Below are 19439 nucleotides of genomic sequence, written 5' to 3' on the forward strand. Positions count from 1 at the left end.
TGTCACTTTTTAAGTGTGACTGATATTTATATTACAGCCTTAGAGTTAAGAAAGGAACTGGGGTGGTCCAGGAGGTGAACAGTGGATAAGGTGCTGGATTCTTAAGCATGAGGTCCTGAGTTTGACCCCCGGCAGCAAATGTACTAGAGTGATAGCTGGTTCTTTCTCTCTCTCCTCCTATCCCTCTCATTAATAAATAAAATATTTTGAAAGTTTTTTTTTTTGCCTCTAGGGTTATTGCTGGGGCTCGGTGCCTGCACTGGGAATCCACTGTTCCTAGAGGCCATTTTTCCCCCTTCTTGTTGCTTATCGTTGTTCTTACTATTATTGTTGCCACTGCTGTTGTTGGATAAAACAGAAATCAAGAGAGGGGGAGAGAAAGACAGACACCTGCAGACCTGCTTCACTGCCTGTGAAGCGACACCTCTGCAGGTGAGGAGCCAGAGCTCGAACCGGAATCCTTAAGCCTTTCCTTTCACTTTGGCCATGTGCACTTAACCCACTGCACTACCACCCAACTCCCCCCCCCCCAAAATTTTTTTTTTAAATAAACTGGGCACAATATCTAACATGTGATGTATATATATTCTGCAAATAGTGGTGCTTATAATCATAATTTTATTTATTTGTCAGGGATGTTTGACTGGAGAGATCTGAGATTTCCATGGCTGACTTAGAGCCCCCCTCCCCCCCAAAAAAAAAAAAGTCTTCCTGAATTCTGGCTGTGTAAACAGCAGGCATTCATGCCATTTTACTCTTTGCTGTACTCATTCTGCCATGGTCTTCTCCACGCATGTCGCTAGCCTCTCACGAAGGCCCGGATGTCATAGAAGCGGGAGCCTCTAGAGACGGGAACCTATCCCTGGCAGGGCCTTCTGTGTGTCTTCCCATAGCAGAAGGGCCTCCATGCAGCGGCTTTCCTCCTAGCCTGTCTGCTTCATCTCTTGTTCTTGTGCAGTTTGATAAGCCATTTCACTGAATTCCCCACAGGCAAGTTGTACAAACTAAGAGAGGTTGTGGAGTAGACGACTAAATGCAAACATGAACTGAGCTGTGGGCCTTTCAGTCTTCTAAGACAAATATATTTCTTTTGTATCAACTACACCTAAAATAACCCAGGCCTTAAAATAAATCAAGCAGTGTCGTTAAAGGAAAAAACACCTAAGAGGCGTGAGGGAGATACATTTTTTTAATTTATTTATTTTCCCTTTTGTTGCCCTTGTTGTTTTTCATTGTTATTGTAGTTATTGTTATTGATGTCATCGTTGTTAGGACAGAGAGAAATGAAGAGAGGAGGGGAAGACAGAGAGGGGGAGAGAGACAGACACCTGCAGACCTGCTTCACCGCCTGTGAAGCAACTTCCCTGCAGGTGGGGAGCCAGGGGCTTGAACTGGGATCCTTATGCCGGTCCCTGCGCTTTGTGCCACGTGCACTTAACCCACTGAGCTACCATGTGACTCCCTGAGGGAGACATTTTAATGAGAGAAAGAACAGAGCATACTGCTCAGCTCTGGCTTATGGTGGTATCTGGGGTTGAACCTGGGACCTCATAGTCTGTTATGAAACTCTTGCAGGACCACGATGCTTGTCTCCCTAGCCATACAGCTGCAAATTTTATGCTTCTTACCCTCTCTTGTGGCTATACAAATGTCCAAACCATATATATATTATATATATATATTACATATATTCCACTTTCTACTTTGTATATTAGTGTTTAGACCCTGGGCCTAAAAATGAGATGTTTCTCAGTTTATTCAGTAGGAGCTGAATTTATTAACTCAAAGGAGTTGCCTTATATTGAAATGGAACTCCATATACTTTTTAAAAACAATTTTGGGGGGGGGGGTGCCAGGCGGTGATGCACCTGGTTAAGTGCACACACTACAATGTGCAAGGCCTTGGGTTCAGGCCCCTGGTCCCCACCTGCAGGGGGAAGCTTCACAAGTGGTGGAGGAGTGCTGCAGGTGTCTCTCTGTCTCTGTCTCCTCCCCTCTCAATTTCTCTCCGTCTCTATCCAATAATAAATAAATTAAAAAGAAAAAAAGCAATTTGGGAAGGCCAGGTATCATGGCCTTAGTTCTAAGAGGACTGACTGCACAGGGAGGCGAGGTGGCCAGGCCAGGCTGTGAGCAGTAGCACTGCCCCGCCACACAGCACTGTGCAGCCTCCCTGAAGACACCTGCGCTGTGTTGCAGCCTGTGTTAGCCGAATCTCCACAACATACAGCTGGTCTTGATCTCACTGTGAACCGTGGAGTAGATGGTGGTCTTCAGGTAAAAGTGCCTGTGCTTTCATTTCCTCGTCTCAAAAGGGCAATATAATATTGCTACAGTGAATGTAGATGAGATAATTGATTTGTTTGGGGTAGTGGTGAGTGTATAGACAGTGTACAACAAGCAGGGAACATTCTTCTTTTTTAGATTGTCAAACCATCTCTATCTGAACTTAGAGTACTGGCATGGTAATCATTTATTCTCATCTTAATGTGAAAGCTTAACAGATAACCACTGTCCACACCATACCTATTTACAGGGCTAGCTGAGTAGATTTACACTAGCAATTCTAAACTGATTTAAGAGAATGAAATATATATGGTCATGATCATCTTCTTCTTAAGGGTCCCATATTTCTGCCTGGCAGTTGTCAACAACGGTGGGTGCTGTGCATTTTCAAATTTATACATCTGAAAGCAACTGAAATAATAATTTACAAACACAAGATTAATTCCTATTCTTAGATGAAACAGGTAGTACTTACTGTCCCATCACCTAGTGCCCTTAACTTCTATTCTTCAAATGACCTTTGCAGTGATTGCGACTGTGGTGTCTGGATTCTAACGCTAGTGAATAACACCAGGTTGGTTCATTTGCTCGTGCAACTGACAGGCTGTATAACCTTTGATATTTAACCTATCTGGGACTTCAGTTTCATCATTTTCAGTGTGAAGATTAATTGACATCATGATGCAAGTGAAAGTGTTTCGTGCTCTCAAAGCTGCTGTCTGCAAGGGCTTTCCCCAAAGAAATGTAAAGCTACTTCTTCTTGGTCACACTTGGTCTTAGTAAGTCCTTGGATGAGCCAGTCAATTTGGGGTGTGCAAAATTTGGGGGTTTTCAGTTGTCCGCAAGGGTCTTGAGCCACTTTTGGTCTCGGCAGTAGAGATGATCAACCTAAGCAGCTCAGAACTGGGAAACTCTGTTCTTTCGTACTGAGCCGCACGTACAGTCTATAGAAAAGCACAGAGTAGGTGCCGGGGCTCAGGGGGTGAAAGGTTGGTGCAGAAGAGTAAAGGTCAGTAATGGGTTGCTGTACCCTAGTAGCAGAATTTTTAAAAATTTTTTTAAACTTTATTTATTTTCCCTTTTGTTGCCCTTGTTTTTTATTGTTGTTGTAATTTTTATTGTTGTTATTACTGATGTTGTCGTTGCTGGATAACACAGAGAGAAATGGAGAGAGGAGGGGAAGACAGAGGGGGGAGAGAGAAAGACAGACACCTGCAGACCTGCCAGGGCTCGAACCGCGATCTTTACGCCGGTCCTTGCGCTTTGCGCCACGTGCGCTTAACCCGCTGCACTACCGCCCAACTCCCAGCAGAATTTTTATAGACTGTCTTCAGGCACTAAGTAAGTTTTATAACAGTCTCTTTTCCAAAATAATTACTAATATTTTATGAATTTTTATGTGGAAGAAATTTCAGTAGGAAGATTCAGTTTGAAATACGGATTGGGTTGACCGTATGCTCCCTCTAGGGTTCTGCCCTGTCAGATAAGACCTAGGGGGCCACCCTACTAGGGAAAGAGAGAGGCAGGCTGGGAGCATGGACCGACCAGTCAACGCCCATGTTCAGCAGGGAAGCAATTACAGAAGCCAGACCTTCCACCTTCTGCAACCCACAATGACCCTGGGTCCATGCTCCCAGAGGGATAGAGAATGGGAAAGCTATCAGGGGAGGGGGTGGGTTATGGAGATGGGGTGGTGGGAATTGTGTGGTGTTGTACTCCTATCCTACGGTTTTGTTAATGTCTCCTTTCTTAAAAAAAAAAAAAAAGAAGAAAGAAAGAAAAAGAAAAAAAGAACTAGGGCTAGTTAGCCATTTGACATTTCTGGGCCTGAGGATCCTCATTTGCAAGCCTAAGAGTTTGGGCTGTGGTCTTCAAGGCCACAGTGAACTAGTCTTACTCAATTATATATAACTGTGTACCCAAATATAATTAAATGGCTAAAAAAAACATCTTTCTGAGACACAGTGAGGAAAACAGCCTTTTCTCTGTCCCTGTAAGACAGTAGATGGGGGGCAGAGAGCACTCATTACTATATGCAAAGACCCTGGTGGGAGCCTCTGCTCCCCACCTGCAGGTGTCTGTTTCTCTCCTCTCTCTCTCTCTCTCTCTCTCATCTATCTTTCCTCCCCCCCCCACTCTCAATTTCTCTCTGTCCTAATAAAAATACAAAGGAAAATAGCTGCAGGGAGCAGTGGAGAGAGAGAGAGAGAGATGCACAGCTTAGTAGATGAGTCAGCTGCCTTTCCTTTGAAGTTGACCTTGTCAGAATCAGAGGTTGGGACCAGCAAGATGGCTCATCTGGGTGGGTGCCTGCTTTGCTATATGCACAACCCAGGTTCAAGCCTGACTCTCATCATACTATCATACTGGAGGAAGCTTCAGTGCTATGGTGTCTCTTCCTCACTCCCTCTGTCTCTGTCTGTCTGAAAGAGTCTTAAAGCCTTGAAGCCCTGGTGATGTCCAAAAAAAAAAAAAAAAAAAAAAAAGGACTACAATAAAACAAGGGCAACAAAAGGGAATTAAAAAAAAAAAAGGAAGATTACATAATGACATTGTCTGTGTGTGTGTCAGTGATTGCACTGTAAATCGTTAACCCCCCCTTAATAAAAAGTAAAATAAATAAAATTTTAAGATAAAAGAAGGGATCTAGAAAAAAGAAAGGAAGGGAAGTGTAGACTGCTAATTTGGCCCATAAATTAGCAGTGTGTTTAACCTCTTGAGACTTTGCCCAGCCTGTGTTATCTGTGAGAACTATGACCTCTGTGCTTGCTCCTCCTCCGTCTCCAAATGGGCACCAGTGTTATCTTTTTTATTTTTCAGTCTTTCATAATTTTATTGAGGGGTTAATATCCTGGTGGTTAAAAACTGGTAGGTAGAGAGTGCTGTGTACTGTCCAACGAGCATTTCTGCTGTTTATAACGTTTATTCTCTTCTTTAGCCTTAATTTCATTGTTAAACAATAGTGGGAAGGGCTCACTTTGAAATAATTCTGGGGCTGGGGAGACAGCACAGCAGTATTGCTCCAGTCCCCAGGTTTGATCCCGGCACTACATAACCTAGAGAGATGCTCTGGTTCCTCTTCCTCTCTCTCCCTCTCCATCCATCTCTCTCTCACTCTCTCCTCTCATTAACTTGATCTTTAAAAAATAAATGAGCAGGGTAGGGATAGATAGCATAATGGTTATGAAAAGAGACTCCTGAGGCTCCAAAGTCTCAGGTTCAATCCCCCGCACCACCACCAGCCAGAGCTGAGCAGTGCTCTGGTAAGAAAAGAAAGAAAAGGGAGTTGGGGTTGGGGGTGGGGGGCAGCGCAGCGGGTTAAGCGCATATGGTGCAAAGTGCAAAAACCGGCTTAAGGATCCGGGTTGGAGCCCCCGGTTCCCCAACTATAGTGGAGTCGCTTCACAAGCGGTGAAGCAGGTCTGCAGGTGTCTGTCTATCTTTCTCTCCCCATCTGTCTTCCCCTTTTCTCTCCATTTCTCTTTGTCATATCCAACAACAACGACAGCAATAACAACAATAATAATAACCATAACAATGATAAAATAATAAGGGCAGCAAAAGGGAAAAAAATAGCCTCCAGGAGCAGTGGATTCATGATACAGGCACAGAGCCCCAGCAATAACCCTGGAGGGAAAAAAGGAAAAATAAATGTACAAGCAACAAAAACACTAGACTCTAAGAACAAGATGGTGGTCACCAGGTGCGAGAGGGAAAGAATTTGTGTGCAAACTGGGTGAAAGGGTGGCAAGTGGTCAGATGGAGCGTAAGAACTGGTCTTTGGGGAATGATCAAAATGTTTCATATACAAATGTTGAATTATAAAGCTGTCTACCTTATAATTCAATATTAAGTCACTTTTTAGCAGCCTAGGAAATGATACAGTGAATAAAGTGTTAGGACTTTAAAGCATGAGGACTCAAGCTTGATCCCTAGCTTTGTCTGTGCTATAGTGATGCTGTGGCTGGCTGGCTGGAGCTCCGTGCGTGTGTGTGTGTGTGTGTGTGTGTGTGTGTGTGTGTGTGTGTGTCATAAATAATTTTTGAAAGACAGTTTTTTTTTGCCTCCAGGCTTATTGCTGGGGCTCGGTGCCTGCACTACGAATCCACTGACCCTGGAGGCCATTTTTTCCCATTTTGTTGTCCTTATTGCTATTAATATTGTTGTTGTTGGATAGGACAGAGAGAAATTGAGAAGGGGGAGAGAAAGACAGACACCTGCAGACCTGCTTCACCGCTTGTAAAGCGACCCCTCTGCAGGTGGGGAGCCGGGGGCTGGATCCGATATCCTTATGCCGGTCCTTGCGCTTCGCGCCATGTGCGCTTAACCCGCTGCGTTACCGCCCCACCCCTGAAAGACAGATATTTTAAAGATTTGTGTGTTAACATCAGAGAGAACCGGAGCACCACTGGCACTTGAAATGTGAGGAATGGCACTCAAGACCTCAGGCTTGAGAATCCAACACTCTAGTTACCACTTGAATTAAAAATTTAAATATTTTCATTTAGTTATTTACTTAGTGGACAGATACAGAAATCGAGAAAGAGAGAAGGGAGAGAGAAAGAGAGACAGAGGGAGTCCGGCGGTAGCGCAACGGGTTAACCGCACATGGCACAAAGCACAAGGACCAGCGTAAAGATCCCAGTTTGAGCCCCCGGCTCCCCACCTGCAAGGGAGTTGCTTTCTCTTTCTCTCCCCCTCTGTCTTTCCCTCCTCTCTCCATTTCTCTCTGTCCTATCCAACACAACGAAATCAACAACAACAATAATAACTACAACAAACAAACAAGGGCCAGGGAGTCAGGCGGTAGCACAGCGGGTTAAGCGCATGTGGGGCAAAGCGCAAGGACCAGCGTAAGGATCCCGGTTCAAGCCCCGGCTCCCCACCTGCAGAGTCACTTCACAAGTGGTGAAGCAGGTCTGCAGGTGTCTGTCTTCTCTCCCCCCCTTCATCCCCTCCTCTCTCCATTTCTATCTGTCCTATCTAACAGCGATGACATCAATAACAACAATAATAACTACAACAATTAAAAAAGGGCAACAAAAGGGAAAATAAATAAAAATTTAAAAAAACAAGGGCAACAAAAAAGGAATAAATAATAAATATTTTTTAAAAGGGAGACAGAGAAGAGACACCTTCAGCAGTGCTTCACCATTTGAGAAGCTTTCTCCTTGCAAGTGTGGGGAGGGGTAAGGAGGACAGGGGTCTTGAACCCAGATCCTTGCGCACTGTAACAGGTGCATTCAGCTGGGTGCTCCACCACCACCTGATCTTGAATACAATTTTTTCATGTAGAACTGCCAGGTCAGAAAGCACATTTGTGATAGATCATAGCACAGAGCTCCGTACAGAGGGTAGATCTTTTATTTTCCCACCAGCAGTGTTGTCTCTGGTGTGTCCTCCCCTCCCCCGTTTCCCCACTCCATTCCCAAGGCACATGGAGCGTCATGGCACAGGATACCTGTTCAAACACATCAACAGTTCGTCCTAAGACTCCTAAATAAATGCGTGCAGATCCTGGTTGCTCCCCACTGAGCTGCCTCGTGGAGGTTCATTTGTTTGTTCCCTTTGAATTTATATTCCACTTAGCATAATCTCCTCAGAGTTTGTTCATGTTGTCACAAGTGGCAGGATTTCATTGTGTTGCTGAGTAGTAGTATTCCATTGTGTATCCTACACCACATCTTTATCCATCTATCAGTCCATGGGCACTTAGGTTGTTTCCAGTCCTTGGCTATTGTGGATAGGGCTGCAATAAACATAGGAATTTGGGAGGTAAATACCCAGAAATGTTTAGCTGAACCATATGGCATTTCTATCCTTAATTTATTAAATCTGTTAAGATTTTAAGAATTAGTCCCAGAAGCTTCATGAACAGTAGAACAATGATGCCAGTGTTTCTCCTCTCCCTTTCTCTTTACCCCTCTGTTAAAAAATAAATAAATTATATACACCAGGAGTTGTAATGCAAGCACCAAGCCCCAGCAATAACCCTGGTGGCAGAAGTCCCAATGAGGTATTGATTAAATAATTTTGTCATTAAGTATTATTATAGTATATATAACAAATACCGTTCAACTATATAATAGTTTTGTGTACAAATAACAAATACTGCTCAGGACATTCTATGCTCTGATGTAGAACCACTCAAAAATGTCAAATAGGGAGCAAAAATAGGGAACACTCTGATTATCTGCTAGAGAGAGAAAGAGTGTGTGTGTGTGTAATGCAGCATATTCCTAAGAGAACACAATTAGCTGATATTGATGATTATTTTGTTGAGAAGGCAATACTTTTATAGCTTATATACTTTATACCAAGAACATGTCTTACCTACTTAAAAGGACATCAGAGATGGAAAGATAGCTCTCTGGGTAGAGTGTCTGTCTCAGCATGTTTGTGGCCCAGGTTTGAGGCCTGACCTCAAGTGGTCATGTCACAGTGGGTGAGGCTCAGGTGCTGTGGTGGTTCTCCTTCTCTGTCTACTGGGTGGAAAAGCAGACTGGGAGCAGGGAAATCACACAAGTGCCCAGCCTTGGGGACACATATGCTATAAAAGTTGTTATGCCCTAAAGAATTCTGTAGTTTAGTCAGGCCATAGAGTTGAACTTTTAGACTTCACAGGCATTGATTGGGCTTTTCGACTTTATATAGTATATATTCACATTGATTTATTGTGATGTACACCTGAGACGTAGATGCTGCGATGCAATGTTACCTCAATTAAAACTTTTAAAAAGAAATCCCACAGGGAGATGATAAAGTAGTTGATGTGTAAGCAGCTTTCATGCCTGAGACTCTAAGGCCCCAGATGCAAACCCCAGCACCACCGTAGGCAAGAGCTTATCATACTCTGAGAAGGGAGAGGGAGAGGGAGACCAGTCTAGATAAAACACCAAATAAGGGGTAAATACTGTCTTCCTGGGAAGACTTCATGAAAATGCCAACCTCTCCTTACATGGTTGAGTTGACCTGGTCTGCCTGGCAGGCAGGGTTGTGTCAAGAGGTCTGACTTCCAAGCTTTAATGTCCAGCCCAAGGAAAGGGCGCCATGTCTAGAGCAGAGTCCAGGCCTTGTCCTGCTGTGGTAAGAATGCCAAGGAGTAGCACCACAGTGTGAAGAGCAGCCTGCCAGGCTCGGAGTCAGTTGTGGGTTGGAGACCAGCTCTGCTGCTTGTCAGGCGTGATTGGGGCAGGCTTGTTTCACCCCCAGGGTCAAAGCATGCTCATCTGTGAATGATGATAAGCCACCTTCCCCGGGTCACGGCAGTGAGCTGGGTGAGCTTCAGGGAAACACTCCTGCAGCCCATAAAGTGCTAACAGTGTTAGGTGCCTGCAGGCTGGCAAGCTGGAACAAGAAATGTTAATTAGAAAAGTAAAGTGAGGGGGCCGGGTGGTGGTGCACCTGGTTGAGCGCACATGTTACAGTGCTCAAGGACCTGGGTTCAAGCCCCCGGTCCCCACCTGCAGGGGGAAAGCTTTGTGAAGTAGTGCTGCAGATGTCTCTCTGCCTCTTTCTCCCTCTCGATCTCGCCCTTCCATACTTATACATAAAAGCATATGTCGATTTATGGCTGTCTCTATCCAATAAGTAAAGATAAAAAAAAATTTTTTTTAATTATTTGGAGGAAAACCATAAAAAAAAAAAAAAAGAAAGAAAGAAAGAAAACTAAAGTGAGTGGTCCAGGAGATGGTGCAGTGGATAAATCAATGGACTCTCAAGCATGGGGTACTGAGTTCAATCCCTGGCAGCACAAGTACTAGAGTGATGTCTGGTTCTTTCTCTCTCTCCTTCTACATTTCTCATTAATAAATAAAATCATTAAAAAACAAAACTTATGGGCCAGGCAGTAGCACACCTGGCTAAGCACTCACATACAGTCCACGAGAACCTGGGTTCAAGTCCTAGGTCCCCACCTGCAAGGGGAAAGCTTTGTGAGAAGTGACGTAGGACTGCAGGTGTCTCTCCCTCTCTATCTCCCCTTCCTCTCAATTTCTGTCTGTCTCTATCCAATAAATAAATATAATTAAAAATTTTAAAAAACTAGACTGAAGCATAAACCAAATAAATATAGTTTTCCCTTTGTTAAAGAACTTGGCAAGACTTTGTAAAATTAGGAATGTATATAGGTAGTTTTGGAGTCTGACCTCTGACCTTGAGGCAAACCATGTCCCCCTCTAAACTCAGTTGCCTGCTTAAGAAATGGAAGGGACTGTTTGTGAGAGTCCCCTGACTTTTCCACAGTGGTAGCATTCTGTGACAGTGTGGCATTAGCAGTCATTCTCATTATGTCTGAGATGGAGTCATACTGACCAAAAACGTCCAAATATGAGGAGGAAGTCTCTTGACGTCTGAGAACTCCATAATCTCAGCCTCCTAGGGAGCAGGACATTGTTGCCACTACACAGAGCAGAGACATGTCAGGAGATGAGCTCTCTCTACATGTCAGGTAGAGCACCTCAGAGAGTAGGAGACCACACAGGGCTTAGAAGGAGCTTAACCGGAGTTGGACGGTAGCACAGTGAAGCGCAAGGACCGGTATAAAGATCCTGGTTCGAGCCCCCAGCACCCGTCTTCCCCTCCGCTCTCCATTTCTCTCTGTCCTATCCAACAATGATGACATCGATAACAACAGTAACTACAATAACAGTAAAAACAAGGACAACAAAAGGGAAAAATAAATAAATGTTTTAAAAAAGAAGAAGGAGCTTAACGAGGCCACTGGTTCCTCCAGCTTGTTAGAGCACTGTGCCTTACCTCATGGAGGGGGTGGTGCTTTGGAAGGGGCGGGGTGCTTGAGTACGAACACATTAGCTGTCTGACTTCAAGGGGAACATTTCAATCACCCAGAGTCCACCTAGTTCATTAGACATAGTTGGTTCAGGAGACAGAGCCAATGCTCCTAAAATTTCTGCAGGTAATAGTAATGAATGTGTGTGTGTTTTTTCTCATACAATCATTCTAGTCGTTATGGAGAATGGAGTTCACCAGGCTCACAGGACTTGCAAACCTCAGGTCCTAGGTTCCACCCCTGGCACTACATACCAGTGATCTGTTTTCTCTTCATTTCACACACACACACACACACACACACACACACACACACACACACACACACACACACACACACACACCTCTGTATCTCTATCCTTATAGAGACAGAGATACGAGAAACAGAAAAATATGACTTCGGAGGTCAGGCTGTGGCACACCTGGTGAAGTGCACAAGGACCCAGGTTCAAGCCCCTAATTGCCACCTGTAGGGGGAAAGCTTCACGAGTGGTGAAGCAGGGCTGCAGGTGTCTCTCTGTCTCTCTCCCTCTCTATCCCCCGCACTCCCTCAATCCTCAATTTCTCTCTGTCTCTATACAATAATAAATAAATAAAACCTTAAAAAAGAAAAATATGACTTGATTGGAATCCAGCTGTGAGATTTTCCATGTAAAAGTAGGGTCCATGTGCTTCGCAAAGCAGGTGGGGATTACCAGCTATTTTAAACACTGACTCCTTTCTGATTTCTTTCTGACCAGCTACAAGAAGTTGTCAAGAAAACAGATGATGCAAGATCCTGTTCTATTCACTTCCCAGTTTTACTCTGATTTTTGCATCATGCTTTGCAATTTACAGATAATCACAGTGGGGGGCCAGGAGGTTAAGAGCACATGTTACTGTGCTCAAGTACCTAGGTTCAAGCCTCTGGTCCCCACCTGCAGGAGGAAAGCTTTACAAGTGGTAAAGTAGGGCTGCAGTGTCTCTCTGTTTCTTTCCCTATCTCCTCCCTTCTCTATTTTTCTGTGCCTCTATCCAATAATAAATAAAAATTTAAAAAATAGAGAGAGAGGGAGTCAAGCACTAGTGCAGCGGGTTAAGCGTAGGTGGTGTGAAACTCAAGGACCAACATAAGGATCCCGGTTCGAGCCCCTGCCTCCCCACCTACAGGGGAGTCGCTTCACAGGTCTGCAGGTGAAGCAGGTCTGCAGGTGTCTATCTTTCTCTCCCCCTCTCTGTCTTCCCTCCTCTTTCTCTTTCTTTTGTCTTATCCAACAATGACAACATCAATAATAATTACAACAATAAAAAAACAAGGGCAACAAAAGGGAATAAATAAATATTTTTAAAAATGTGTTAGATCAATATGTTATATTAAAAAATACAGATAGGCACAGTGGATGACTTCCAGTAAACTAGCTGGATCACAATTCTGAGATTGAGTCATGCTTTTTGAACAGGAAGCAACTCATGAAAATGTCTATACATAGCAACACAGCAGGCTATGAGGAAACTAGACCACTTTCTAGTTGAAAACCTTAAAAGACAAAAGGGCAGGAGGGTGGTTCTACACCCCAGAGAACAGCAAACTTATCGTCTGGGCTTTAACTTGTTGAACAATTTCTCTCTCAGTATGTATTTGAGAATGTACAAACTGTGAAAAATTGCTAGGTGTGTGCTGTGGAGATAGCATAATGATCATGCAAAAAGTCTTTCATACCTGAGGTACCAAAGGTCCCAGGTTCAATCCCTGGCACCACCATGAGCCAGAGCTGAACAGTTCTCTGGCTATAAATAAATAAATAAATAAATAAATAAATAAATAAGGAGTCGGGTGGTAGTGCAGCGGGTTGAGCGCATGTGGCGCAAAGTGCAAGGACTGTCATAAGGATCCCGGTTCAAGCCACCGGCTCTCCACCTACAGGGGAGTCACTTCACAGGCGGTGCAACAACTCTGCAAGTGTCTTTCTCTCCCCTTCTCTGTCTTCCCTTCCTCTCTCCATTTCTGTCTGTCCTATCAAACAACGACAACATTGACAATAATAACTACTACAACAATTAAAACAAGGACAACAAAAAGGAAATAAATAAATATTAAGGGCAACAAAAGGAAATAAATGTTTAAAAAAATAAAAATAATAATAATAAATAAATAATTGCTAGTCGTTGAGCCACGGAAACAGCTCAGTGTGTCAGACAAAGAACAGGATTTGTGTGCCTGACGCCCTAGAGACCACAGATTAGCCCCTGGCAGCACCATATGTCAGAGCTCAGCAGCTCTCTCTCTCTCTCTCTCTCTCTCTGTCTCTCTGTCTCTCTGTCTCTCTGTCTCTCTCACTTCTAGTTGTTGAAAGTTGGGGAAATAATCCATAGTAGGTTTCTCTTGAAGGAAAACTTGGATTACTGATTAAGTATTACTGCCAATTAGAAGTTTCTGGTGTGGGGGTTGGGCAGTTAAGCACTGCGGGCTAAGCACACGTGGCCTAAAATGAAAGGACCTGTGTCAAAGATCTGGGTTGGAGCCCCTGGCTCCCCACTTCTGTCTTCCCCTCCTCTCCATTTCTCTCTGTCCTATCCACCAACGACAGCAATAACAACAATAATAGTAACCACAACAACGATAAAACAACAAGGGCAACAAAAGGGAAAAAGTAGCCTCCAGGAGCAGTGGGTTCGTGGTGCAGGCACCGAGTCCCAGCGGTAACCCTGGAGGCAAATAATATTTTTAAAAAGTTTCTGGTGTATAAAACTGGTTATGGTGGCTGAGTGGAGGCACACCTGGTTGAGAATACACATTACAGTGCACTGGTACCCAAGTTCAAGCCCCTGCTCCCCACCTGCAGAGGGGAAGCTTCATAAATAGGGAAGCAGTGTTGTGGGTGTCTCTCTCCCTTCTCCGTCACCCTTTTCCTCTCCAAATTTCTCTCTGTCTCTATCCAAAGTAAATAAATAAGTAAATACATAAAATAAAACTATTTGTTAGGCCAATTAAAAAAGATTTATTTATCAATGAGAGAGAGGGAGAGAGGACCAGAGCACCACTTTTTCTTTATGGGGTACAGAAGGTGGGAGGTCTGGCTCCTGTAATTGCTTCTCTGCTGAACGTAGGTGCTGGCAGGTCGATCCATGCTTCCAGCCTTTGTTTCCCTAGTGGGGTGGGTAGGGCACTGGGAAGGTGGGGTTCCAGGACACACTGGTGAGGTTCTCTGTCCAGGAAAGACAGGTCAAGCAAGGCCTTTTATCTTTTGTTTATCCTGGTACAAAGATGTTTGTTGCACAGTGGTCTGAGATAATTGCCCATCTTCAGACTTCCCATAAAACATGTAGCATTACGTGGTCCAGGAGGTGGCGCAGTGGATAAAGCGTTGGACTCTCAGGCATGAGGTCCTGAGTTCAGTCCCCGGCAGCACATGTACCAGAGTGATGTCTGGTTCTTTCTCTCTCTCCTATCCCTCTCATTAATAAATAAATAAGGGCAAGGACCGGCCTGAGGATCCCGGTTCGAGCCCCCAGCTTCCCACCTGCAGGGGAGTCCCTTCACAGGTGGTGAAGCAGGTCTGTAGGTATCTTTCTCTCCCCCTCTGTCTTCCCCTCCTCTCTCCATTTCTCTCTGTCCTATCCATAAACAATGACATCAATAACAACAACAATAAAATAACAAGGGCAACAAAAGGGAATAAATAATAATAATAATAAAACTTAAAAATAAATAAATATATATATTTTTTTTAAATGTAGGGGCCGGGCGATGGCACACCTGGTTGAATGCATATGTTACAGTGTGCAAGGACCCAGGTTTGAGTCCCTGGTCCCCACCTACAGGGGGAAAAGCTTCTCAAGTGGTGAAGCAGGAGTGCGGGTGTCTCTCTGTCTCTCTTCCTCTCTATCTCCCCCTTCCTTCTGGATTTCTGGCTGTCTCTATCCAGTAAATAAATAAAGATAATTTTTTTAAATGTAGCATTACACAGATGGCAAACAATGACATATATACATTTTTAGATAGGAATATTTCTGTTGGGCCAGATAGTGATTTAGTGCAAATTGTCAAACATTTATGTTTCTTATTCAGTTGCCTTTTGTCTAAGCCAAGCTAGCAACATATTTTGGAACATATTCAGGAATCACTAGAGGACAACCCCCCCAAAAAAAAAAAAAAAATCAGACACTAAGTGGCAAAAAGCATTTACTCCATTTGGTATATGATGGCTCACAGCCAGCGCCTGTGTTGCCCTCTGGAAGTTCTCTGCTACTCCTAAGGACACACCTGTTGGGATGCTGTGCACACCAGCCCTCTGCCTTCCTCTCCCTCTCAAACTCCTTCTCTGCCCTTTTGCTGGGGGGGGGGGATTGGAAAGGAGGGGGCAGCTGTCCTTCTTCAGTGCCTTGGCTTCTGTGCTGAAGAACGAAGAGCGGTTTTAGTTCTTCCTCTGGCACTTCCCTTCCCCACTGTCCCCATGTCATGTTCTTGTTTGTTACGAGCTCCACCCAGGCTATTTCCTTTCAGATGGTGCTTGAGCTTTGTAGGGAGATGGGTCACTTGTGGAGTAAGTCATGTGCCTGGTCACAGGACTCCTTACAGGAAACTTGAGCAGAGTACGTTCTGGAGTCTAGGGGCTTCCCTACAATGAGTCTGTGATGACAGACTTCTCTGTTCCCATTTTCAGTATAAAGCTTTGGATCTTTCCTATAATGATAAGGCAGTTTTCTGAGATGTACATGAAAATGTAAGTAACAGAGAGCATGTACAGCATAGAAGGCCATAGCAAGAAACTCACTGTTGTCACATTCTGAATGTGTTTAGAATATGTGATTTTAAGGCATTCAAAGGATGAAGAGAACAGACTCTCAGAGAGAACGGACCCAGACAATCCTGTTCCCTGTTTGCTGATAAGGGTCCGTCTAGATGTCTTCTGATTATGTTACGGGAAATTTTAAAATATGTATTTATTAGTGATGGGGTAGAGAGAGAGAGAGAGAGGGAATGAGGACACATCAGAGCATCACTGCCACATCTGATGCTGGGATATCAAGCTCAGAATTACATGCTTGTAAATCCCGAACTCTAGCCACTGCACCACCACCCAGACCATGGTGGGGGGGAGCTGTACACTGAAGTGTAGTCATATCAAGAACTAAATGTCAATTGAATAGGTCCCTGTGTGTGTAGACTTCTACATAAAAGCACACGTCATTTATTTTTATTTACAGTATATCTTTGCTATTCCTAAATAGTCTTTTTTCATACTGAGGAGGAACCAAGTAGCTTTATTATTGAACATTACTTTAGGCTTCCACCAGTGAAGTCTATTATCTTCAGCATTATCCATTGGTCTAGAATTTGATATCACTTATAACAATAGACCCTCTCTGTCAGCATATATAACAGCATTTACAAATAATTTTCACCAACACATTTTTTTAAAAGATTCTTTATTAATGAGAGAAATAGAAGAACACGGGTGGGGGAGCTAGCTTAATGGCTTTAGAGACTCTCATGCCTGAGGCTCCAAGGTCTCAGGTTTAATCGTTTAATCCATAAGCCAGAGCTGAGCAAGGGAAAGGAGGAGGAGAAAAAAGGAGGGGAGGGAGGAAGGAAGGAAGGAGATAAAGCAGGATAAAGAAAGAACCAGGCATCACTTTGGTCCAGAGTCTGCCAGAGTTCAGACTCAGGACCTCATGCTTGAGAGTCCAGAGCTGTAACACTCCCATCTCCTGGATCTCTATAGAAAGATCACTTCATTAGGGAGTCGCAGCGGGTTAAGCACACGTGGAGCAAAGCGTTAATGGCTCCCCACCTGCAGGGGAGTCGCTTCACAGGCGGTAAAGCAGGTCTGCAGGTGTCTTTCTCTCCCCCTCTCTTTCCCTCCTCTCTCTATTTTTCTCTGTCCAAACCAACAGCGACAGCATCAGTAACAACAGCTACAACAATGAGAACCCAACAAGGGCAACAAAAGGGAATAAATAAATAAATATTTAAAAAGAACATTTAAAAAGGGGGTCGGGCGGTAGCGCAGCGGGTTGAGCACAGGTGGTGGGAAGCGCACCTGTAGGGGGGTTGCTTCACGGGCGGTGAAGCAGCTCTGTAGGTGTCTATCCTTCTCTCCCCCCCTCTGTCTTGCCCTCCTCTCTCCGTCTCTGTTTTGTCCCAACAACAATAACATCGGTAACAACAAGAATAACAACCACAACAATAAAACAACAAGGGCAACAAAAGGGGGAAAAATGGCCTCCAGGAGCAGCGGATTCATTTCTGCAGGCACCGAGCCCCAGAAATAATCCTGGAGGCAAAAAAGAAAGAAAGAAAGAGAGAAAGAAACAAAGAAGGAAAGAAAGAAAATTTAACAGGATGAGAGACAGAGACACCATAGTACTCTTCCACCATTCACGAAGATTTCCCTGTGCAATATCATAATAGCTACGCAGAAAGACTGTAGAGGGGCCATGCGGTGGCACACCTGGTTAAGCACACACACTATAGTGCACAAGGACCTGGGTTCAAACCCCTGGTCCCCACCTGCAGGGGGAAGGCTTCATGAGTGGTGAAAAATTCATGTTATGTGAAATAAGTCAAACAGAAGGATGAATATGGGATGATCTCACTCTCAGGCAGAAGTTGAAAAACAAGATCAGAAATGAAAACACAGGTAGAACCTGAAATGGAATTGGCATATTGCACCAAAGTAAAAGACTCTGGGGTGGGTGGGTGGGGAGAATACAGGTCCATGAAGGATGATAAATGACATAGTGGGGATTGTATTGTTAAATGGGAAAGTGGGGAATGTTATGCATGTACAAACTATTGTATTTACTGTTGAATGTAAAACATTAATTCCCCAATAAAGAAATCAAAAAAAAAAAAAAAAAAAACCTATTACCTTCCATCCTCCCCTGAAGATATATGTGTGGTTTTTTACTTATTTATTTTCCCTTTTGTTGCCCTTGTTTTTTATTGTTGTAGTTATTGTTGTTGTTGATGTCATTGTTAGATAGGACAGAGAGAATGGAGAGAGGAGGGGAAGACAGAGAGGGGGAGAGAAAGACAGACACCTGCAGACCTGCCTCACCGCCTGTGAAGCGACTCCCCTGCAGGTGGGGAGGGGGGGGCTTGAACCAGGATCCTTACGCCGGTCCTTGTGCTTTGCGCCACATGCGCTTAACCCACTGTGCTACTGCCCGACTCCCTATATTTTTGTTGAAGGTCATGCTTTCTCAGTAATGAGGCTGGGAGCACTAACCTTTCCTCAGCTCTTAGTATGTAAGCGATAGGCAGCCCCTTGCCTCACCCACATGTCACAAAATTACCATGAGCAGGACGATCCTCCTAAATTTTTTTTCAAATCATTCTCCTTGTGGTGTCTGTTACAGTCCATCAACTTAAGCCTTCATCTTTGTGCACTGTGTCTCCAGCTCCCTGTCTACCTCCTATCTCCCCTCCCCCAGGTAGTTTCTTTTTCTTTCTTCTTCTTTTTTTTTTTTTTGCCTCCAGGGTTATTGTTGAGGTTTGATACCTGCATTAGAATTCACTGCTCCTAGTGGCCATTTTTTATTGTATAGGACAGATAGAAATTGAGAGGGGAGAGAGAGAAAGATAGACACCTGCAGACTTGCTTCACCGTTCATGAAGCAACCCCCCTACAGGTGGGGAGCTGGGGATTCGAACCGGTCTCTTTGTGTAGGTCCTTGCACTTTGTGTGCTGAACCCGGTGTGCCACTGCCCCCCCCAGGTATTTTCTATAGCACTGTTCATACCTCAGGAGTTAAAAATCCACCAAGAGGAAATTTACAATAAATGAGCCACAGAGACAAGAGTAGCAAGAAGCTCAGCTTCCCCAGAGACCCACCCTACTAGGGAAAGAGAGAGGCAGACTGGGAGTGTGGACCGACCAGTCAACGCCCATGTTCAGCGGGGAAGCAATTACAGAAGCCAGACCTTCCACCTTCTGCACCCCACAATGACCCTGGGTCCATGCTCCCAGAGAGATAGAGAATGGGAAAGCTATCGGGGGAGGGGGTGGGATATGGAGATTGGGTGGTGGGAATTGTGTGGAATTGTACCCCTCCTACCCTATGGTTTTGTTCATTAATCCTTTCTTAAATAAAAAATTAAAAAAAAAAAAAAGAGTAGCAAGAAATGATTGGAGATGGGCTGTTCTGGATGGTGGCACAGTAGATTAAGTATCGGACTCTCAAGCAAGAGGTCCTGAGTTCAGTTCTTGGCAGCACATGTACCAGACTGATGCTCTGGTTCTTTCTCTCTCTCTCCTCCTACCTCTCTCATTAATAAATAAAATCTTTTGTTAGAAAAAAAATGATGGGGAGTCGGGTGGTAGCGCAGTGGGTTAAGCACAGGTGGCTCAAAGCGCAAGGACCAGCATAAGGATCCT

At 44.3% G+C, this 19439-nt stretch overlaps 2 protein-coding genes across 4 annotated transcripts in view; one reads left to right on the top strand and one right to left on the bottom strand.

Annotated features, from left to right (window-relative positions):
* The window catches only part of NFE2L2 (NFE2 like bZIP transcription factor 2), a 41931-nt gene that overhangs the window by 15278 nt on the left and 7214 nt on the right, over nt 1-19439 (top strand). The window lies entirely within an intron of this gene.
* Nucleotides 7633-19439, bottom strand: part of HNRNPA3 (heterogeneous nuclear ribonucleoprotein A3) — a 42250-nt gene continuing 30443 nt past the window's right edge. Inside the window, exon 11 of the mRNA XM_060177663.1 lies at nt 7633-8035. The gene's annotated coding sequence lies outside the window, so the exon portion shown is untranslated. The remainder of the gene's footprint in view (nt 8036-19439) is intronic.

This window comes from Erinaceus europaeus, chromosome 18 (genome assembly GCF_950295315.1).
Source record: "Erinaceus europaeus chromosome 18, mEriEur2.1, whole genome shotgun sequence".
Lineage (NCBI taxonomy): Eukaryota > Metazoa > Chordata > Mammalia > Eulipotyphla > Erinaceidae > Erinaceus > Erinaceus europaeus.